Here is a 24,570-nt window from a genome sequence, read left to right as displayed (position 1 = left end):
CAGTAGTAGCTGATTGACTGGTTCCTTATCACTCTCCACGTTACTACTTTCCGAAGCTCGGGGCATCTGGCCTGGCCGTATGTATCTCCTGCAGACAGGAGGACACAGCAGCGCTGACGGGCAGCCGGTCTGTGGTAACGGTAACGCGCTGCCGCAGGTCGGACACTGGAGGGCGCTGTGGCTCGCTCTCCGCTGCCTCTCTGTACTGCACACGTCGCTCTCCCCTCCCAGGGGGCATGCGGGGAGAAGGGGAGGCGGCGACGGCTGGCTCGGAGTGGATGTGAGAGGACTGTAGGAGGGGGAAAGCGGCTGCTGCTCATCATCTTCCCGCTCCGTGGTCAGGAGGAGGCAGCGCTGCCTCGGCTATTACACCCCTCCTCCAGGGATATCGCCAGCCAGGCTCTGGCAATCCTGTGTATAGAGCAGCTCCCTCCGACAATGGCGCCCCTGCAGCACATCCCATCCCTCCGCCTGCCCTCCGCTCCTGCCTTCTAGCTGCAGCCAGCGCACCCCCAGCGGTGACAGGAACAGGGACAGAGCGGCGGTGGCGACCGGGAGTGCTCGCACAAAGGAACGGGCTGCGGTGTGTGATACCCGGCGAGCCAGCACGGAGAGGTAAGCGGCGCTCAGTACAAAGGACTTCCTCTCCCAGCCCTGTCCCGGTCGCAGTGAGGGGGCACAGGGCAGTGTGTGGCGGGGGCAGCAGGTCACGCTGTGGTGACTGGATGGATGGAAGGGGGGAGGTGGCAGGGAAACCAGCCGAGCTGTGGAACGGGGGAGCAGCGGAGTAATGCCTGAGGAGCACAAGAGCTGCAGTTGCACTGTGCGGGACATGGGCAGGGGAATGGTAACAAAGAGCCTGTGCCAGCAGCCAGCACATACCTCCGTCATATCCCCCCCCCCCCATCATCTCACCTCACCTCACTCCCATCAAATCAACACCCCCCCCTCCCCCCCCCCCCCCAGCACCTCACTCCCAGCACATCACCCCCATCGCATCCCCCATCACCCCCAGCACATCACAGGCACATTTCTATCAGACAAATAACAACAACGGACAGACCCAAAATGAGACGTGACAGCCTGTGTAGGGACAGCAGTGATATACTGTAGCATGCCCAGAGGGCAGGTCACAGTGTCACTGCTGTAGGGACCATTATATACCCCTAATTGCTGCACATTCTCCCTGATTTCTGCTCTTTATTCGGCAGGTAACTGAGGTAACCCTCGTGCAAGTCCCTGCTTCTGTAATCCGATTACATCCCGTCACAGCCAGGCCCTGTGTGTCCCTATGGCTCATGAGCACTGACATAGTCACATTAAGGCACCATCCAACCACAGTGATTTACAGCTTTCCCAGGGCCCAGATTGACATCCCATTGTATGTGCATATGATATCTTCGCAGTAATACCAATAGAAAATCTTTATTGGGCAAACACTTTTATTTATGTTTTGTTCATTTTTTTCATGTGTTTTTTTTTTTTTTTCTTGCTTGGTGATTTGAGAGAACCTTTTAGTAGGCAGTGTGCATTACTTGTTGTCACACACATAGGTGATATTATACACTTTGAAACATGAGTTATGTGATTTCTCTGTCTACCTTATACACTACAGTATCTCTCCAATGCTTAGTACATAGAATCCTTAGGGTGCTTCCTTGTTTCAGTGACTTCATCAGTTTATGGGGCACATCTATCAAACAATATTGCAGCTATGACCACGTAACTACTATTCTTGGGGACTATCCACAATTATTATGCATCCCTGCAATGTGGAGAAAATCTATTTTTTTAATATGGATTAATAAATTTATAATTGGAATATTGTGCTCCTAAATTGTCAAAATGTATTTTATGTTACTGCTTTTATTTGTGTAGTTAAATAAATAAGTGCACTTTCACTGATAACATGGTAATACTGCAATGTTTATCCTGCGTTTAACTTTTTTAAGTTGTTGAAGGACTTTTATAGTGTATTGTCTGTTGACTGTTCTTAAGGTTGCTTAATAAAAGTAAATGAACTTCAGTGTTTCTTGATTTAGGAAATAATCACTTCAATTCAATTGAGATACACAATGGTGACTATTGTGGAAGAATTTTATTGCAAGGTCAGGCAAGGATAGCCATCCTAGCTGGTAAATGATGATACTATGGCTTCATGGCAAATCACTTGGGTTCATATGTGGTGACTGAGGGGGCTTTGACATACAGATAACATTGGTGTCATTAATTTATTAATGTAGTTTCTTATATAGTGCAGCATATTCCGTTGCGCTTTACAATAGGAAACGGTGATACAACATACTGGGTATTTACAGATCTATATTAAATCTACTAAAGAGAAGAATTTGCCAGTCAGCTTCACAGCATATACTTCATAACTGATAGATCACAATTGTTATGGGCACTTTCTCCACTTTTACGCCTTTGAATTTCTGATACATCTGCCTCGACGGTCTACAAAACACAGTAAAGACATTCCCTCAGTACTATTACATTGCATTTATTTTGCCTTCTAATGGAATGTCTACCCAAACCATTCCATACCCCTTCAACGTTGTCAACTGATGGAAATCCTGGGATTTGGGATTGGAAAATGCTCGGTCCTGGCATTGGCCTTCCTGATCATAAAAATTACTTACATGTGTGGCGGTGCTGGGTTGCCACCAGTGGCGCATCCTGAGCAGTGTGACATCTGATGTCGAGCATGCACAGTATTCCTGAAATATGGCATTGGAAACTCCAATCCTGGGATACAAATCCTAGCAAATTCGGTGCCTAATCCTGGATTTGCCTCCCTAGTTGTAAACAAGCACTTGGTATGTAGCTTTCTTCAGACTGGATACCAACTGGCATTTGACCTTTTGTTATAGTTTCAATTTCAAATGCCAGTGAATTTACATGTCAAACAATACATACTTCCGAATGCAGGTATCATTGTAAATCAAAGAAAGAAAAAACTTGGGGCGCTTGTAAGTACACAAGATAATGCTTTTTTTATTTAAAAAAAAACCCACAACAAATACACACAAATATAAAAACATTACACAAATAAAATTGAATCCATATACAGTTGATATGCACAACATACACAATGATCGTTGGTTGTATAGTACCCTTTTAGTAAATATAACCTTATGTCCTTTTAAGGCTATATGGGATTGTCAGCCGAGATGCTGATCTGAGCTCAATAATTGATATTTGACTGCATGAGGTGAAGCTGCCTTCTAACTGTCCCCGCCGCTGTGTGAGGTACGACCACCCCGCCCACACTTCTTCCCGCAAAGCTGCCACAGCCCGGAGACAGGTATCCCTGCTGAGACCCTTCCTGACACAGGAAGCGGAATATGCACCAATATCACTGTTACACCCAGGCATCCTCCTGAAAACCACCACTTTGGAGGATTGCTGGCCTCCACGGTGGCACAGAAAAGGAAGAACGCTGTGGCCGAGCGTCTTACCGAACGTACTCTAACATCAAGCCGTGGGGAGGAGACTTGCTGGAGCAACACAGTCAGTTGAATAACACATAGCAGCTGAGAGGTACGGGATGGAGCGGGTGCTGCAGCATATCTCCAATTTGGAAAACCCTTTAAACTGCGTGTGCCCGACAGAGTGACAGGAGATACCCATATTTACAAGGCGGACAATGTTATAAATCCAACATCACTCTGCATAAAAGGAGGTAATTTCCCCTGCATTTCAAACGTGTATTTATCCACATTAATTTACACAGAGACATTGTGGTGCTGCCCAAGTATGGCAGTGTGTACAGTGATTGCAAAATTGGATGGTTCATGGTTTGTAAGGAAACCTGATTTATTATCAAATATCAATTGAGCTCAAAATCAGCATAGCCTTAAAAGGACATAAGGTTATATTTACTAAAAGGGTAGTATACAACCAACGATCATTGTGTATGTTGTGCATATCAATTGTATATGGATTCAATTTTATTTGTGTAATGTTTTTGTATTTGTGTGTATTTGTTGTGTTTTTTAAATAAAAAAATCATTATCAGTACCTACAAGCGCCCCACGTTTTTTCTTTTTTTGTGCTATTGTGGAGGATAGCAATCCTCCAACGTGGTGGCTGCAGGGTGACAAGTTACACCACCATAACCTATAGCGCCAAAGACATACCTTCGTTTATCTATAATTGTAAATCAGTAGAATCGTCATTGGAAACTATTTCAAACCCATTTGAAAAATTAGTGTATTGGACAAACTTGACACCACAGCATGTGAAGCCTTAATTCCAAACACACTTGAGCTGAAAGAAGCTAATACCCCTTTCACACTGCAGCTCTTAACCGGTATATAGCCCAGCTTAGTACCTTAACCTTGGGATCGGAGAAACACTGAGACTGAGTAGATTGCTCTTCCGAGGGGGCCGCAACTCCTAAGGGAGTCATTGGAAAAGCCCAGTGGAGTACCCATTCCCATGCCAGGGGCTGAAAAGTGCCCTACGATGGGAGCAGAGAAACACTTGGTCGGACGCTGATTGGTCGGCTGCCTAGGTCCCGAGGCTGCACTGTGCCCCCGGGGAATCTCGGGGGTGCCGAACCTGCACAGGTGATCCCAAACATCACCTTGCACAAGAAAGCACTGCACTGCGCACTTCCCTCTAGGTTAGGCTGCACGTCCTTACCTCATCCTTTTGGATGGGGTAGGACAATTTTTTACACCCCTACTCCGGCCTTCTGGCTGGAGTCCTCTTTATTATTTATTTCTCTTCTTCTCACGTTCCTGCACTTTTCACGTTTTCTGTTTTCCGTAGTTTGTCACTTGGTTTTTTGGGTTGTGTGGTTGACCCTTATGGGCCTACCATTCCCCAATGTGCCGAAGCTCTCATCCTTTTGGGGAGAGCTTCGGTCCCCTTGGAGGATGACCCCGAGACGCAAGGCGGAGGGAAGTCTAATGCGGGTCTCTCCAAACCTTCGGGTGCGGAGGACCCACCGTCCTAACCCTTCCGGGGGTTGAGGAAAGAGGGTCCCTCTGAGCTCTGACAAAGAGGACCCACCTATCCCTTTTTTCCCCTCTTCGGCCTTATGGCTGAGAGGGGTTAGGGGAAAAACGGGGCCCTTCTCCTTTGGGAGAGGGTCCACTCGATCGCACGACCCCCTATGCACGTGTTTAGGCACAGCACTGGTGGTAGGGAGCACACCTCGGGCTCCTGAGTTTTTTTCAAACTCATTGACACTCATTTAGCCTTTTCAAACGGTTAGAGCTGCAGTGTGAAAGCACCAGTCTGCATTTACCGGTTACAAATAACCGGTATTTGCAAACTGGTAAAAAGCCCTACAACGGTACAGAGCCGTCTTTTATGCAGTGTGAACGGCTCTGAACCAGTATATAGGACTCAGGCAGTAGCTATGAGAGTGCAGTGCATATGTAATGAGCCACTCATTATATATGCACATATGTAATGAGCGGCTCATTACATATGCACTACGCTGTCTTATAGCTACTGTCTGTCCTACTTTCACACTGCAAACCTTCTTGAGACCCGGTATGTGCAGTGTAAAAGGGGTTTAAAACGGTAATATACCGTTGTTAAATACAGTTTCAAAATACTGGGTCTCAAACGTTTAGGCATGTGAAAACAGCATCAGTTTCGCCGTTTGAGCTGCTTTTAGTTGAAAAACCGCCCAGTGTGTATGGGCAGGCAATGAGCACTGATGCTTGCTTCCGTACCATCACCGACAGCCGACGTTCATATGCTGGCATTACCAGCAGATGGAACGGCTTTCCATAGCATCCTGTTGTGGAAAGCCATTCACAGCGTTCAAAATCGCTGGGCAGGGGGAAAATGAGCGATTTTCATCCCATCGATTTTAGCGATCTTTGCTGTTCATACGCGTTGGGGAAAAAAACGATGTATGGTCACTAGGTCTACAACTGGGGTAGCCAACTGCAGTCCTCGAGAGCTACCAACAGTTAATGTTTTCCAGATCTCCTCACAGAATCACAAGTGAAGAAATTAGCTCCACCTGTGGATAATTGAAAATGTGTCAGCGAGTAATGAGTAAACTTTTGCAGCAACTAGGTTATCTGTGATCTGTTGGTATCTCTTGAGGACTGGAGTCGGCTACCACTGGTCTACAACAACTAGGTCGACATTCATGAAGGTTGACATGGTGTTAGGTTGACAGGGTCATTAACATGGGGAAGGTCGACATGAGTCTTTAAATGAAAAAAAACAAACATTTTTTTTGAACAGACATGCCAACAGGTGGTATTTCATGCTCTACCATCCACTAGGGCAGGCCTAGCCAACCTGCGGCTCTCCAGATGTTGTGAAACTACAAATCCCAGCATGCCTTGCCACAGTTTGCTATAAGGGAGTGTAAAAACTGTGGCAAGGCATGCTGGGATTTGTAGTTTCACAACATCTGGAGAGCCACAGGTTGGCCTGTCCTGCACTAGGGCATGGTGGCAGAATAAAATAGTATGCCAAGCATAGCAAGGCACTGTGCCCGAAGTATGACGAGCACAGTGAGCCATGCAAGGGAACGCGTTCCACTTTTTTTTTTACTGTCGATTGTCGACATCCGGGACAAAAACAACTTGACAAATTCCATGTCGACCTAATGACCCTGCCGACCTAATGGTGTTGACCTAATGCTTGTAGATCTAGTTGCTGTCTATCCAATGATTGATACCTGGCAAAAATGCCCAGTGTGTATGCACCTTGAGGCTGGTGTCAGACATGCTTTCACTGTTTGTCAAGAACATGGTGAAGGGTGATTCATCTGACAGTATTGCACTCTTGAACTGATTTGGTTACTAGCTGTCTGTGCTCTTTGCACCAATGTAATGGGCATTCCCAGGTGTAAAGCATGGTATGTGCAGTACATCCTGACACTGATCTCCTGTTCTCCGCCTTTTATCATTTGATGATTTTTTTTTTTTTTTGTAATGAAACCCACTGCTGCCACTTGATCTTAATTGACTAAGGTGGGTATAATGAGAGTCAATACATTCTATTCCTGTGGTAAGTGTCAGTTGAGCAACACTAGTATGTAGCTGCTCCTCCTGTTGTGGCTGGCACTCAGGGGTCACAATCTCACATTCTCCTAGCTACTCTTATTCTGGGTACAATTTAATGAATGATATGCTCAATGACTATATTGTTAATGTACTGTTGATTCTAGCACCTTTTGAAAATGCACTTGCCAATGCCAGCAGGCGAGGTACGATGGGGGGGCATGGCCCTCATTAACAGTCCACTCCGTAGTAAAAAAAAAACCATGCACAGTCTTTTTTTACTTGGGATAACAACCTTGCGGGGCTGCGGGGATACGAAGCCCCTTAACACTGCGATTTTCTTTAACTAAATTCAAAACTGCATCGTGTGCTGCTTTACTTGTGAATCAGGAGCTTTTTTTAGCAAAACATGCCCCTAAGCGCACTCCACTTTCAGTGGTTGTCTATTAGCCATGCTAACTGTATTTATAGGTGAGTGTTCACTCTAGGTCAGTGGTTCTCAACCTCGGTCCTCAGTACCCCCCAACAGTGCACGTTTTCCAGGTCTCCCCACAGAATCACAAGGTAAGTAATTAGATCTTTTAAAATGTGTCCGTGAATTAGTGCAGCTGCAGGGTGACCTGGAAAACGTGCACTTTTGGGGGGTCCTGAGGACCAAGGTTGAGAACCACTGCTCTAGGTGAAGGGTGCTGACAGCCCTTGATAAAAATGTACAAATGGCCAGGGCTTTGATGGAGGGGCTTATGGATGTGGAAGCCGTGCCTGCATTTGTGACTCTTGAGCCCATGATAAGTACCATGGAGTTGATAGGCTGCTTTTATGTGCTTTTTCCACGATTACTTGGATTAACTACACTTAAGGGACCTACACACGTAGAGATTTGCTGAGCATTCTGAGTGATGCTAGATTGCTCAGAACACTCATCAAGATCTCTCCGCAGGTGTGTCAGCGCTGTGTGCTGAGTGATCTGTCTGGGCCAGTGGTCTCTGTTGAGACCACTGGCCCTGACAGAAAAATATCCAGCATGCTGGGTATTAATTGCTGGGCGATAGCGATGAGTGGGGCCACACATCACTATTGCTGTGGTTTCTATGCATGGAGCGATGTAGGGGCATTTTCTAAGCAATCTAGTGAGATTGCTTAGGAAATGCCCCATAATATAGACTTGTTTTGTATAAAATTGCTTTGCTGGTTTCCTGCTTTTGCTGAGCCCCTGGAGGAGTCATGATTGCTCTACTACAGTATATGAGAGATTATATGATAAAACTTTGCACCAAGACGTTGGTTCTTCCTGGCATCATGTCTCCTAATTCACCTGCTATATCTCTAGATGCTTCTACCACTCATGCTTACTGTTATGTGTTATACCTGCTGGCATTTTGCTTAAATATTTGAATGATACTATCAAACACATTACATATCAAAAGCAAAAGTGTTTGCAAATGGTAAATACAGAAATGGAACAAGTTGCATTCCCGAAACATCTATTACGTGGAAAAGCTATGTGAACACTCCGTACAATGTTTTCTAGTGTTAAGGTGGGTACACACGGAACGATGTCGGAAGCGTTCCGACATCGTTAACGAGTGTATCAAATCGTTCATCGTGCGTACACACGGAACGATTGGATACACTTGACAAAAGATTTGTCTATGATCTTCCTGCATGCAGGAAAGATCATAGACCATCGTTAACGATTCACGGGTACGCGCATCGTTAACGATGCACGGAACGATTTGAACGATTGGTCGTTCCCATCGATCGGGAACGCCCACATCGGGCTTCAAATCTATCCGTGTATACCCAGCTTTAGAGCAGTTTATTTGCTCTAAAAACATGCAAAATATAAAAAAATGCCCATTGCTATGAGTCACGATGGGGTTCTTTGTATCCAATGTGTTTGAGAAGAATAGTTCTATTACTTCACTGCATTCACTGTCATGCTTATTTTTGTCAGACAGTCATTGTCAGCAGTATGAAAGGGATGTAATTAATGGCAGTTGTTATCAGAAGTAAGGCACATATGCTGAATAATTATTAGTATGTGTCAATATTGAGTGGCTAAGCTAAATGGGGCATATACATAAAAATCTGTGCAATGCAGACATAGCTTTAGAACAATGTTGTTGTTTTTTCCATTTGTCTGAGGGGTGGGCTGTTAGGGATATGGTCACTAGGTCAACATGCAGGAAGGTTGACATGGGTTAGGTTTAAGCCAACATGTGCTGACAGGCAGTATTTCATGCGCTACCATCCACTAGGGCGTGGCGGGAGAATAAAATAGTGTGATGAGCGCAGCGAGTCACCGAGCCCGAAGCATGACGAGCGCACGCGGTGCTGCGTTTGTGTCCTTGACGACGGTGAAAATTCAGACAAAAAAAAAAAGTGAAAAAACTCCATGCCAACCTCTTTTTTTTTACTTTCGACCTTCCCCATGTTGACCTAATGCTTGTCGTCCTAAAGGGGCCTGTAGACCTTCTTGCATGTTGACCTAGTTGCTGTCTATCCAATGATCCATAACCGTTCTTTATGCCATTATGAAACTATTGCTCCATTGCTATAAGTTTGTCATAGTGAATTAATGCATTTAACCTAATATTCAAATTCACTAGCATTTGATTAACATTATTACCAGGTTTGTTAATAGTACTTTATTTGAGATGATACAGCTGTGTTGAAAAAAGGCTTAGTATATAAATGTAGCCACAACGGATCCGCAGCACCGGACAAAATACATAAATACGCAAAAACAAAAAACAATGACTTAAGGGGCATACACACGGGGAGATGTTAGCCCCTTTTCTAAGCAAAAATTATTCTGATCCGTTCATTCACTGCTTGTTCACCCGGTGAAGGGATGTTTGGCATCTGTTCATGTGTGTTTCTGCACATAGGCGCCAGGTGCGAACATGCACAGCGAACTGCAAGATCGCTGTCCCATTCGCACCCACCATGGACGGAGGGCAGTGGTGTTCCTATGGAAATGAGGCAGTGACTTGGCTGCCGGGGACCAGGCAGCTGCCTTCACCAGATGTCAGCTGCCTGTCCTGTTCTCATACAGGGACACTGAAAACGTAGACATCTGGGAGGGGCTTAGTTTCGCGTCCCCGCACCCAAGGCCACGCATGGATGTTTATGCAAAACATCCATATGCAGCCGTTTGGGTGACTTCGGCGACCAGGGGGGGGGACGTTTGTATGAGCATCGTGAAATCCACAATGGCTTTCCCCAGATCACGGGGCTTTGCCTATTATAAAAATAGCCAAAGCCTTGCTCAGCATGAACGCCCAGCACACAGCATCGCAGTCTGTCCCGCTTTGTGCTCAGCGTTCGTGCTGCAGCAAGTTGCTCAGCACAAAAGCACAAATAGCCGGGTCGCCTCGTGTGTATGGGGCTTTAGAGTACAACCCGTGACTAGCACTGGTGTGTAAGGTTCCTGGGCCTAAATACCAGAATTCCAAACCTGCTATGTTCCCGGGGTCCTGGCTGGTGTGAAAGGGGTAGGGGTACTCACCCGGGTTGCCGGTCCTTGTGCGGGCTGTCAGACGGGGATCCACACAGGTGGCAGGCGCAGATGACAGGATGCCGGACGGTGTATGCAGATCTCCGGCGCCCTCACTGCAGCCGCCCGCCGCCTGATCTGTCATCCGCACCCGCATGGATCCCCGGTCTGCATCGAGGACCAGCAACCCAGGGTGAGTCCTCTCCACCTCCTGCCGGCCTCCGAAAATGCAGGTACTTTTCTGGTGTGAAAGGGGCATGATCCCCGGGCCATATTCCCGGATTGGTCCCTGCATTTTCTGGTGTGAATGGGAATGCAACCGGGTTGGCTGGTGTGGCTGGGGTATTATACATACCCCAGTCACACCAGCCAACCTTGTGTGTGAAAGGGTCCCGGACCAAAATGCCATGCCCCGGGATTTCAACCCTGCTAGTTACCAGACCATTTCTAATGACATTCTCATAAAATGCAGGGCCATCCTCGATACAGTATGAAAGGTGCGGAGCATGGATTTCGCTGCTTCAAAAGCTTGTGTAAACGGAGTCCAACCCAGGAATGTCCCTGGAGTTGGATTCCGGGTTGCACCCTGCATCTCTGGTATGAATGGGGTATAATTGAATTGACCCATATGTATTATTATTTTTTTGTCAAATATGCAATCCCCTTTCTACAGTAGAATTTAATTAACTTTTTTTTCATTCTAAACATTTTCTGTATTACCTGGAAGAAGTACTTTTCATTCTTATAAGCTTGAAACACTGTCACTTTCTTTTACTCTTCGGTGTCTTTGGAAAATCATGTTTCAATTTGGACACAATGTTGAGAAATGCATGGCCTAAATGCAGCTGTCCTTGCAAAAGCTAATACTTTAAGCAGGCAACACCCTAAAACAAATTACTGTAGCTATAACTCAGTATTAAGGTATACTTACCTTGTCATATTTTTTTTTAATCAATATAAGTAATTTAAAGCTTTGTCAGGCATGTTTAATACCTGAATAAGTCTTCTTTACACAATATGTGTATGAAAATTGCCAGCAATACACTAATTTCTCATATAGCTTAAAGTTATCAATGAAATATAATTTGAAGGGAATTGTAATATATAGGTGATGTTAATGAACCTTTTAAACTCCTGAAATTATCTCTATAGGACTCGGTAGTCGTCTGTGAGTCCTGATAATCACTTCCATTGTTTATCACTGAGGGCAGTATTCAATGTAAAATATTGCTGTGTTCCGGAGGGCTGGCTGCCACTCGCTCTCCCTGTATTCAATGTCGGAGGGGAGAGTTGCCCCTCTCGGTGAATCTTAACCCCTGCAGCGGACGAGCGTCCGCTGCAGGGAGCCGTGGGACGGTGGCAGGCAGCGAGATGGAAGTCTCCCTGCCTGCCCCAGAACCTATGTGGGGGGGAGGTGGGCTCCCCGGGAGCCAGGCAGCACAGGCTGCCCCCCCCCCCGGGAGAGCCAACAGGGGACCGGGTATTCACTGTACCCGATCGTGCATATGTAATGATCGGGTGCAGTCAATATATGAATATCTAATGAGCGGCTCGGCTCGCGGCCCCCTGCTGGCTGCTCTGTGTAAAAAAAAATAATAATAATAAAAATATTTTTTTTTTAATTAAATATATATTCATGTGCTATAAGCACATGAATAAAAATAGCATGCCCCTTTTCAGAATACAATTCCTGATTTTTTGACACCAAAATTAAAACAAAAAACTTTTATTTTAAAAATTCACATTCCACTTCTCCATGAAAAGATGGAGAATTGCTACACAGAGAGACACGGCGAAAATCACTTAGAAAGACGGCGAGAAGTGCACGTTGAATAGGGTTGTTCGCTTTTTGAGACCAAAATTCTCCGTCCAACGCGAGAAAAGCACAAACTCGCTATAAAACACGGCAAATTTTTCTCATTGAATACTGCCCTAAAACTTGTGTGTTATTTGATCAATGGAACATTATGGTTGTCACGGACAGATCATAGTTGGGATCCATGGACTGGACTGGTGAGTGATAGTGGAAATGTGCTGAGCGTGTCAGACACTTACTCATGCATTAGTCACCAGAATAGGAAGTGACCTAGTGCAAAGAGGTCAGCAATTTAGTGGTAGGCCCCCAGGCTGTCCTGGAATCAATTGAGAGGAACTCCGCTCCAGTCCTGACCTTCAGGACAGTGGTGCTGGAACCCATTTGTAAAACTCAGGAGCAGGACTTGAGGTAATATATAATTGGTAGCCCTACTGGAATAAACTAAATATCTCAGGCTTGGAGCAATGTTGCAAAAGGATCATTGGTATTATGAGAAACTCGGGTACTTGTGTAATAGCACGGCTACGCTACGTTTTCAGCGTAGGGTAAGCTACACTGTCAGCGTAGCCCAAACGCTGCATAGCGCACTTAGCGTAGTGACTCCGCGGCTGCCTAGCGTAGTTAGCATAGTGACTCCATGGCAGCCCGTCTCTGTCCCCGGCGTCCATGGCAAGCCTAGTGAGCGCCTCACACAGCGCCGGTAACCGCCAGATGCCCTGCGCTGGCGGACGCAGGCGGAAAGAGGATCATGTGGGCACCGGTGGAGAGGCGCTCCATCTGTCTGAGATGCAGGTGAGTCTCAGTATTATTGCGGCTACGGAAAACCTGCCCCCATGTCCGCTTCAGGGAGAGCCTCCTTTTCAAACCTCCACTATCCACGCCAGCCCCAAGTGTGGCGAGCGCACGTGTTACGTGTCCCCCCGACCTGTTTATACCCACACTATCCACGTCGGCGTGGAGTTGATTTCACAAAGTGTGGCGAGCGGATTTTTACATGTACTCAGTGTCCCCTCGCGTGGATAGTGGTGGTGTTTTAGGAACACATATCTGACAGGGACGCTGACTATGCTGGCCGCGGGAACACTACGCTACTTCTGACTAGCTGACTATGCTTACTACGTTAACAGGAACACTACGCTACTTCTGACTAACTACGCTGGCCATGCGAACACTACGCTGAATTTGACAGGGACGCTACGCTAACTACATAACTGGCGCCATGCTATTACACAAGTACAGAAATTCAGTCAAGTTCTGGTCAGATCGCCAGTGTTCTAACACTGGTTAGCACACATCGCTGGTGCATAGCATGTGTGTCAGCAATGTGTGCTAAGCAGTCTGTGCTTAAGCACACCACTCAGCACAGGGCTCCTGTCACCCTGTGTGTACGGGCTTTAGAAGCACTAGAACAGTCAAAGGTAATATCAGGATACTTCTGAATATATGGGAAGAGGGGGGCCCTAGACTGCACACCCTAATGAGAGGTGCTACCTTGCTGAGATTTTTAGCTATATGCAAGACAGAGGGGATTTGCAGGTGCACTATGCATTACTGCTAACATATATTCCTTTTATAATTTATGAGGTTGAATATAGTAAAAATAGCTCAGGCTGGAACTGGAGTGTGCAGATCAGGCTTAATGGTATGCAGGTTGAACTGGATTGGAACCAAACTACAGGACACAAACCAAGTTGGAACCACAGGAGATGGCAGCACTGGATGTACAGTATGCAGGCTGGATGCTGGCAGCAGCAATATTTTGCAGAGCCAACATCCAATGAGAAGCTCTCCGGACAGGGTACGAGAGACCAAATTCCCCATTCACTAAAACAAAATGGTTAGGGGATATATACTATATTTCAGGTTTATAGAATGGAGATGTTGCTCATAGCAACGGGTCATATTTGATCTGTTATTTAATTGAACAGGCCTGGCTGACCTGTGGCTACAGTTGTCATGGAACTACACATCCCAGCATGCCAGGTCACAGTTTTTCTAATTTCCTAATAGTAAAACTGAGGCAAGGTGTGCTGAGGTTTGTAGTTTCACAACAGCTGGAGAGCCACAGGTTGGCCATGCCTGTACTAGAAGGTGCTGAATTTGAATCTGGTTGCTATGGGAAACATCCACTTCTGTAAACCCATACTCTAGTAAATATGCCCCTAGGTGATCTGCCACTTGTATACATGGCTGGCAACTCTTTTCATTTTATATGGTAACTACCTATATCAATTTAATTTACTATGGGAAGACCTTTCTACCATATGTTAAAATAAATAAATCTTTTGAAAAATCTGTGCAAAAGTGAAAATATATACTTAGACCAAGAGCTCAAATGCCACCGGAGGAGGGACTGGCAGCGTTTGAGCTTAAGTATATATATGTAAGTATATATGTTCACTTTTGCACAGTTTGCATTTATTTGTCCTGAAGATGGGCAGTTTGCCCAAAATGGCATAGATTGCGCATAAAAGTTTGACTATTACACTAAAGACCCAGAGTGACGTCTATTACTAAATATGTTTCACCCTATTGCTGTCCCCTGATGCAACTGTCTTTTATTTATAATATCCTCAATGCTGTACTGTAATTCATTATTTTCTTGTTTTTTGCTCATTTATATATGTTTAGGTGCTGCAGATGCCTTGTGGCGCCATATAAATAAATGATAATAAAAAAACTGCTTAATAATGATGAAGGTAATGCATGTATGTACAGTATGGGTATAGCCCTATATGCACTACCTGTGTGTTTTTTTCTTTATAATGCCCTTCTGAGCAATATCTTCAAAAAAAAAAAAAACAGGTAGTGTGTTTACTTAATATCGTAAATGATGCACGCTCCTACGCATTGTTAATGGTCACCCCCTGTCGACTGAACATGCATGTCAGTTTTATCTTTGTAGCCACCGACCCGCAAGTTTGGCGGTGTCCAGGTGAAGTCACTGAACAATATAATTAATTATATTGTTCAGTGTGTATCCACACTATAGGCTACACGCGGGACCGCGGATATCTTTAATCCTAGTGTGTACAGTACTTAACAGTCAATTTCATTGTATTTTGGGGTTTTTGGTTGTTTACATTATGATAATTTTGTGCATTTCAAGACAGTAATTTTAAAAGAAAATAAATTATATAAAACTGTTTTGTATAATTGCTAAAATAATACTACTGTGTCGTCAACACTGACCATAGTGTTATGATGTTCTGTGTGCCCTCGAAAGGAGCAACACTTGCCAATGTTTGCACAGTTGAGCAGGATTTTATTTTCTCTACTGTGCGTGCATAAATATTTCTTAATCTCTTTTGCCACATGTGTATGCACAAAGGCACTGCTACAGTTGTATAAGAAATGTCTTCTAGTCCTGTGAATTTCTGGGGGATGATTTGGAGGTCGTTAAACAGATGAACGGATATGGTCCATCTTATGTTTGTATTATAATGCTCAATCATTCAAACTCGAGTCTACTTATATGTAAAATCTGCACATGCCGTAAGGTGTCCGAAGATGCCCCAGGTGGTATTACAGCAGTGCACTTTTATTGTATTCTGTTTTGTACGGCTCCGATAAAGTGATCTCATAAGAACATTTGGAAAAAATACACTTCCATATATAAAGAGGGTGAAACGCAAAATTATAAGCACCATGAAATGCAAACTGAAAGAAAAGAGCTCAATATGTACTTTCCGCCTGTCAAATAAAATCGGACGTTCGGCCCCGTCATGTGGAAGACACGGCGAAAGCTCAGCGCCGTCATTTGCAACGCTTGACGGAAGGCCACGTGGAGAACAAATGGCCTGACACTGATGATGATAACATGTCCTGCGGCATAGCAGAAAGGCGGGAAACAAGTTTTTGATGGCATCGGGTGAATAAAAAAAAAGGTGGAGGTGGATTTCAAGGGGAATGTATGTTCTTTCTATGGGGACTTAGCAACTAGGATATGTCTGGAATTAGGCCCAACCTTCATATGAAAGGAATGAAGAGAATTGTGGGTATAAATATAGGAATATGGACTTCGATCCAATACCTTGAATAAGATACAGCTCCGTATCGAAACGCGTTGCTGCAGGGACTTCTGGAGAGTGACTGCTGGACGTTCTGTCCCTGGATATGAACAGCCTCTTGCGGGGAAGAATGTTTAGCTCTTTGGTTTTAGTGTGTTTTATGTACAATAAAAATGGTGTTTACACCATATGGAGCATTTCCTCTTTTACTATATATTATCCTGTGGAGGAGTGGTAGCCTCATCTGTTTTGATGTGCGTTATATTGCTGGTACAGTCTACAACGAGTTTGTGGACCATATGAGAGGGTGAGAGTCCTGTATATCCCACTTTTCACTTATCCCCTGAAGAAGAAAGTAGAAAAGTGGAAGTTAAAAGGAAGGAGGACCTTTATTTTTTCTTTTAAAAGTGTTTTATGTCTACAGTGTGAAAACGTAGACCACCATAAGGAGTACGAGCATTAAGAGTCCATTATTTGCTTGCTATTCATTATACACCTATTAGACGGTATTATGCTATGTGACCAATTCTTTTTTTGAGCATCTTCATAATTGGAATCTTCTGAGCGGATCTACATTCAACCATTATTTCAGCGCACGGGGAGCATTTGGTGATATCTTTTTTTGTATTTTACACTTTTGGTGGTTTGTGGCAGAACCCACATCACACCCCAAGCAGCTTTTCCAGCGCAAAAGTCCTGTCTCACTCTTTTTCTATTGACTTTAATGGTTGTACCTACAGAGAACTACTTAACTTATCACAAGCAGCATTTTATAACTATATCATCCAAACTCGAGAACCTTCTTTGAAATCTCATTGTACTGACTTTAGTTAGTTGTTTGATGTTGCGGTAAAAGCCTTTGTTAGATGTTTCTATTTTAAAACTTGCTTAATGTCTTTTTGAGATCCGTTTTCAATGGTACTGGTTTATAGCTGCAGATTTATATTTTAAATAACTGTATGCTCAAAGGTTACACAGTATGTAAGGTTTACTTTTATGTGAGCATATTGTTCCAGTTTGTACACTGTTGGGGTATGCACACAGGCTTTTATGATGAAATATTGCTTGTGTGATCTTATTACAAGCCATCTATTATATTGTGCAAAGCTTTCTCTTCCTGATTCTTTACAGTGCTTTATGTTTGATGATCTAGGGGCCACATCTTAGAAGTTCATGGGCTTTTGATCATGCTACTGCTGTTTTATGATACAATTGCTCAGTCTTCATTTGTAAAATAGTATGAACTAAGAAGTTGCATGATAATTAATCAAATGTATGTCCCCTTTTAAACACTGACATTAAATATGCCATATCCTTAGTTAATATAAGACTGTGGACATGTGTACTAGAACATAATAGGAAACTGCGTGCTGTCTTTATCATTGAACCAAGCTCACCTCAGACATAGCAATGTCCCATGTTTAAGTGGATGGGGTTTGTATAGCCTTGATCCGATTGGCTCACTAGAATGTTCATTGTTATAATAATACTGTGAAACATTGCTTTGTATAAACCTTGATCAACCATATTTTAATGTTTTCTAACATTAAGAAGTTCTATTGAAGATAGGATTTTGCTTATAGCAACCAACCAGATTTGTTCTATTATCTGCTAGAAGGAGCTAAATAAGAAGTAGAATCTGGTTTCTATGGGCAACATCCCATCTCCCAAACTCCAATCTTTAATACATTTATCCTTAACAATCCAAAGTTATTAGGCTTTGATATGATTTATTTGAAAACTTTCAATAAAACCAATTTTTGGTAAAACGTGCAAAATAAATATTCAGAGAAACACACACACGAAGACAAAGGAGTTCAGCATTAGCACTGGATGTGTCACGGACATTAAACATTTTGAATAAAAATGCTAGTTTAGATGCCTTTTTCAGTTCTGTCTGTTTTAAAGTTGTGATTGAACTAATCCAAAAGAAAAAATAATTTCTACATTAACTGAAGATGATTCAGCAGTCAGAAGTTCAATAATGGGGAATACATTAGCAATTAACGAATGTTGGGGAAGAAGCTTGATGGTGGGTAGACTTAGCACCTCTCTTATCTGAATCAATTCCCCAAATCTCTGGTGTGTGTGTGTGAGAGAGAGATTTACTGCATTGGTTCAGCTTACTTAAAGCCCGCAAGCAATAGGCTTTTTTTAAGATGCCTTTTTTTTTTTTTTTTTTAAACCAGCCAACTCTGCAGGTAATATTTTGCACTGTCCATTGAACATGTCAGCTATTTATGTTTTGTATCCTGCAATCCGTAAAGGTGCCCATACACGTTGCGATTTTAACATGCGTTTTGAACTTTTAAAGTTCAAAGCACATCGAATCAGTTAGAATCGCACCATGTTCCTGTGGGGATGCGATGTGCGTCCCCATGGGTACAATATTGTATAGCACAAAAAGTATCTGCAGGCAGTACTTTTTGTGCTACATCGCATCAGTTTTGTAGTACATGCAATGCGATGTCCATTTGGTAACTATAAACTCAAAAAAATAATAATAAAGTGGCTAAAATCGCATCGCATCCCACTACAAGTGCCAAAATCGCAGGGCACAAATGAAGTACAAAATGCACAGCACACTTATCGGCACATGTATGTGCACCTTAAGAGAGAAAGAGAAACAAAATAGGAGTTTGAAAAAGATGACAACTATTGGTCTGTGTATACATTCAATAGCTTTAGACTAGCCACTGGGACAAATTGTTATTATGTACAATGTTAATTGTAATGCCTAGCTTTATGTGCAGTAGTGCCCAGCAGCGCTTAGCAGTATGTACAATGTTGTACCCACCAGGGCTCAGTAGAGTGCATATTGGTATTTAATATTATTGTGCAAAGTGGTCACACATTTTTATGTTGGTTTGTGGTTAACTTTTTCATGCTGCTACCAACTGTTCTGGGACAGCGCCTAGCAGGAAAAAAAATTGCTTTTGTGTAGTTTAAGCCAGGCTTAATTGACCTGAATTTGTAATGAAGATTATTTAATAGCTAGTTTCATACAACAAGTAATGAATATTAAATTCCTGTAAGATACACTGAGGATAATGCAATTAGATGGCGTGCAACAGAATAATTCAATTGGTTCTCCGTTTGGACGTGAATGCAGGGGGGGGGGGGGTGCATATTTGAATATTGAATTGCCTCCATTTGATTTTGATGAAACCTCCACTGACCTCGAAGGCAGTGACGTGTGGTGAGGTCAGTGGCTGGTAAGGCAATTCCCACCTCTGAAGACCTGCCGTCACCACCAGGGGTGGATCCAGAACTAAATAACAGGTGTGGGCACAATATCAGGGGAATGGGGGAGAAGTCGTGGAAAAGTGGGTGTGGCATGACAAGGGGAAAGGCCTCCAATGGAATGCCCCTTCCAATTGTCAAACTCTCATTTTCTTTATACTTCCTCACCCAGTACCTTTTTATGGGGGTGTTAAGAGTCAGGTTGCAGGGTAATGGGGGTAGGTTTAGGCGGCAGTGTACAAGGGTTTAGGGTTAGGCACTAGTGGGGAGGTTCAGGATGTGGGAGTTAGTGTTAGGATGGGCAGGGGGGTTGGTAACTATACTTACCAGACCCCTTTCGGGATTCCCTCCTTTGGGATGCTGGCATTGGTATTCTGACCACCAGCATCCCTGCCGCAGTCATCAATATGTGGTGCATATTTATTTCATACAAAAATATTTGCCTTAATCCTAAAACTTAAGATATAGAGGGCATAGCCCATTAATTGTGCCCACAAATGTAGTCTAATGTGAATATATGGTAAATGCTAACATAATAATAAACAATTCAAATTTTGCATGTCTGAACATATCCTAAAATGAAAAAAAAACAATAAAGTGCAAATGCCAATTTACGTCAGGTGTCCACTGTAGCAGTTATACAGTATGTCCCTAAACAACGTGACCTGCGTGGCATATCAGCAGAATGGCAGGGGAGCATTTACAGGGGCATGGAGTGACCCAAAGTACTCCTGGGAGGGGTATTGGGATACTTAAATCACTTTAGGAAGGGGGATTTATAGAGTGCAGTTGTTCGGCGGGGTAGAGGGGGGTGGGGCGGTGATTGCAGGGGTGCATGTGGAGACAGTTACCCTTATCTGCATTGCTGTGCTGCTGCGGCCTTGTATCCTCCCAATTTCCCGTGCTCCTCCAGTCCATCAGTCAGCTGTTGCTCCACCCACCTACACTGCCATTGGCCAGGGATCTGTGTGGGAGGTGGAGGCCGGGATGAATGAATGTAGCTGGGTGCATCGCAAGTGACATGTGAGCACACGGCAAACAGATTGTGCTGTCCGGACAGTAACAAAAGGCGTCTGTACAATCCTCAGTCCTGCCTTTTGTTACTGTCCAGACAGTAATGCCGCTGCCATCTCCCCTGTGAGCCCTCTTTTGTAAGGGGGAGGACATGGGAGCCGGGGGGTAATGGGGACAGCTGTTTATGGCTGATGCCACTGGGAGCGGTGGAGATTGACAGCTGCTGCTGGGAGTCTATAGTCATAGGTCACTAAAGCTTGCCTCTCACTGAGCGGTGAGCAGATTTGAATTTCCCCCAGGCAATTATCTCACTTCGACCACTGATATAGATCCTCTGGCCCAATCACATCATCTTCAGTGGCGGGGGCATGCTTTCTGATTGGCTGAAAGCACGAGTAAATATTACAGAAGACTATCAAGTTAAGAGAATGGTAGGGGTTCACCTAGCCATGGTAGGTTGGCCCTTATTTTTGACTAAAGAACCTACATTTTACTCCCATGTTAAATTACAAAGCTTACTATAATTGTTATGAGTGCTTAGGTCAATGTGCATTTAAAATTTACGGAGGGAGGGGGGTGGTGGTGTGTTTGACATGTAGGGCCAGATATTATGCATTGTGAGTCTGACAGCCATGCGGGATGCTGGCTGAACACAGACTTTTTTTTTTAAAAGGGGCAAAAATAGCTGCATGGAGCACATTCTTTCCTTAGGCTTTGCCTAGTGGGGAGAACCCCGGGTTAGTAATGCACATCTGAGATAGATAGTCTCAGTCTGCCTCTCTCTGTTTCTCTGCCTCTGACATTGATTTGGTTGAGATTAAGTTGAAGACCAATTAGACCCCCAATCCTGATCCCTCCATGGGGCCCAAAATGTGGTCCGGCCAATACAAAGTGGATCAGGGATATGGCAGATTTGTATAACATAAAGGTTGTATGTATGTATATATATATATATATATATATATATATATATATATATATATATATATATATATATATATATATATATATATATATATATATATATATATATATATATATATATATATATATATATATATATATATATATATATATATATATATATATATATATAGAGAGAGAGAGATCTTTGTTAAAAAGTTCAAATGGCAATTTCCACACCATTTTTAAAGCTGTAAGGAAACGCACAAATTCTGCTTGTGAATGTTGCTGTAATTGATGTTACCTGAGGAAAATATATAAGCTGTCCTGTGTTCCCTACGCTCATTATTTCTTCAAGGCAAGAAAATGGCCAGTGGAATTGCAGGTCTGTCCAGCCACTGCCATTAATGTTATATTTTTCACCCCACTTTGACGTCTCTGCCTTGGGTTTAGTGCTTCGCTGAAGAGTTGTCATGGCAGCTTGGCATTTCCTCTAGCAGGACACCCACTGTCAGTGCTGTAGTAGCTGAGGCTACCTGATAGCTCTTGACGTGTTTTTCTGCATACTAATACCGCGTGACTCCTTTTATTTTTTTCAACAGGGAAGTTCCCTTCTGTCTCTCGGCACAAACTTTCACACAATAAGTTCCAAGATTTTGTTTCTCTTTTAACATACAAGTTACTATTTGTGTCATCCCCCTACATCAGATACTTTTGGGTACTTGCAGTTTACAGAAAAAGCTAATATCAGATTTGGCCTAACTTACTTGAATGGCCCCATTGTTCCTCTGATAATGATTAGCTATAATTGATCAATTTTGTGCCGTCCTCTTTTAGAAGTACAAGTGATGAGTTTCATAGAATGAGCCGATTCCATGTGAACATTGCCAGTCACTAACTAATCTTGTGTTTTTGTTTTTTTGGGGGCATTTTTAGGTATTATTTAACTTTTTTTTAAACTATTTTATTGTCGTTGACATTTACCCAACTTGTCTTGGAATTGGGAGTAGCTGTGTTGATACATTTAACATGTAGTATTTTTCATGTATCTTTTTACATTTGCATTCGATTTTTCAGGATTTACTAATCCTTCAAATATGAGTAATATAGTAGATAAGGTTTAGAACATGGGTCTTCAAACTGTGGCCCTCCAGATGTTTTGAAACTACAAATCCCAGCATGCCTTGCCACAGTTTTAACATTCCTTTATAGCAAAACTGTGGCAAGGCATGCTGGGATTTGTAGTATCACAACATCTGGAGGGCCACAGTTTGAAGACCCATGGTTTAGATCAGGTCTGGGCAAAACCGGCCCTCCAGATGTTGATGAACTACACATCCCAGCATGCCTTGCATCAGTTTCAGCATGGCCGCATAGCAAAACTAATGCAAAGCATCCTGGGATGTGTAGTTCACTAACATCTGGAGGGCCGGTGTTGCCCAGCCCTGGTTTAGATGTTCATTTCCCTTTGCAAACAGCAAATGAATATCCGTGACTGCAGTACTTTTTCTTTATAATAGGATTTAAAAAATCTTAGGTGGGAAGTCAACTGAGGGTGAATGGACTCGCTTGGCGGCTATTCATGGCAGCAGCCGCGCTTTCTGGCAGTATGATCCCACTGAAAGCTGTACACTGTTGTACTGTGATTCGGGCTGAAAATGCTGGCATTTACATTCTAAGGCAATTCCCCCTTTGTTTGTTTCTAGTATGCTCCTGAAGCTTGAACATCTTTATTTGTGCTACTGGTAGTGCTCTTTTTTATAAGAAACTTGATCTGTTGTATTCGTGCTGAGCAGTACCATACATTACACTACAAAAGCTTCCAAGATTCAGACATTTTCCTACAACATTAATGTCTATATGATACCCCTTTTTACACCGCCACAAAACACCCGTGTCCCTTTACACAGGACTTCTACCCAGGTCCTGACCAGGGTAGAACACTGGCAGGACCTGGGTAGAGGGCAGTGTAAACGGGTATGCCAGGTCTTCTGACCCGGCTCCCGTTTACATCAATGGGGAAGCACAACCTCCGGACCGTAGCGGCCGCAGGTGGAATATGCGGGGGGGGGGGGGGGGGGGGGCGCGGCGCACACACAGCCTCCGCTGCTGTACTGTGCAAACAGCAGCGAAGGCAGGGAGGAGTGAGTGGATGTCCTGGCTTGCTGTCAGAAGAGAACAGAGGAAAACTGGCAAGTAACCCATCAGATGATTTTTCATCTGTGCTGGTGCATTCAAGTGAATGTGTAAGCGTAAATATCTGCTTGCAGCATGGCGAGGTGATCCGGCAGGGGGGGGGGGTGTTCATTCACCATGGCATTGTTAACCAGCTTGCTGGGCTTCGCATATACACAGCCTAGGGAGCAGGTCCTTGATTTCATTCTAAAGAACTAGCCACCTAAGTGACAATTGCAGGTGTTGTCATGGGTGGTTCACCAAGAGCAGCCACTTGGTGGTGGGATGATCAGTCCCACACTAAGCCAAGAAATGTACAAACAGAAAAAGTGGTGCTTGTTTTGATGAAAAAATTGTGTACAAGTTTATTATAGACTTAAAAGTATACATAAAATAGCATAAATCACACATGTATAACATGTATATGGATAATAACAATTTAAATGAAAAAAGTAATAATAAAAATCACAAATATGGACTCAGACTATAAGAATGATTTCTGCAGTGGAAGTCCCGTTACTATTTTGCCGCCAGATATTAGACAAATGAAAGCACTTGAGAACAGTCAGAAATGGCACATTCTGTATTGTGAGGCTTGCCCCATAGGATATATAATTACCCAGTACCGCTAGAGGCTCGAATCCAAGCAGATGGCATTGCAGCAGTCGTCATCAGATCTTGTGGTTCGTTGCCTTGCTGGGCACAAATTGTAATCCAAGTATAGGTATACTGGTATACAATAGGTTGACGGAAATCACAATAAAGGTAGGTTGGTCCGGGCAGTTTAAAAGTCTTTAAATGAGTCTGGTCCAATACTTCTAACTATACATTACTTGTTCTGCATGAGACTGAGGGGCAGATGTATTAAGCTCGATGAAGTGATAGTGTCTGATTTTTATCACCGACCAATCCGCTCCT

General features: G+C 43.6%; 1 protein-coding gene across 4 annotated transcripts in view; it reads left to right on the top strand.

The window, feature by feature from the left end:
- Positions 1–232: 232 nt before the first annotated feature.
- Positions 233–24,570, top strand: part of FARP1 (FERM, ARH/RhoGEF and pleckstrin domain protein 1) — a 176,907-nt gene continuing 152,569 nt past the window's right edge. For 3 of the 4 annotated variants that reach the window (XM_083168765.1, XM_083168764.1, XM_083168763.1), the window contains exon 1: positions 234–615. The gene's annotated coding sequence lies outside the window, so the exon portion shown is untranslated. Of the gene's footprint in view, positions 616–24,570 lie in introns of all 4 variants that reach the window. The other variant, XM_083168766.1, reaches the window with a different exon arrangement.

Source organism: Crinia signifera, chromosome 2 (assembly GCF_055691185.1).
Source record: "Crinia signifera chromosome 2, ASM5569118v1, whole genome shotgun sequence".
Lineage (NCBI taxonomy): Eukaryota > Metazoa > Chordata > Amphibia > Anura > Myobatrachidae > Crinia > Crinia signifera.
Note: the sequence above shows the minus strand (reverse complement) of the source record. Positions and strands in the feature narration are given on the sequence as shown.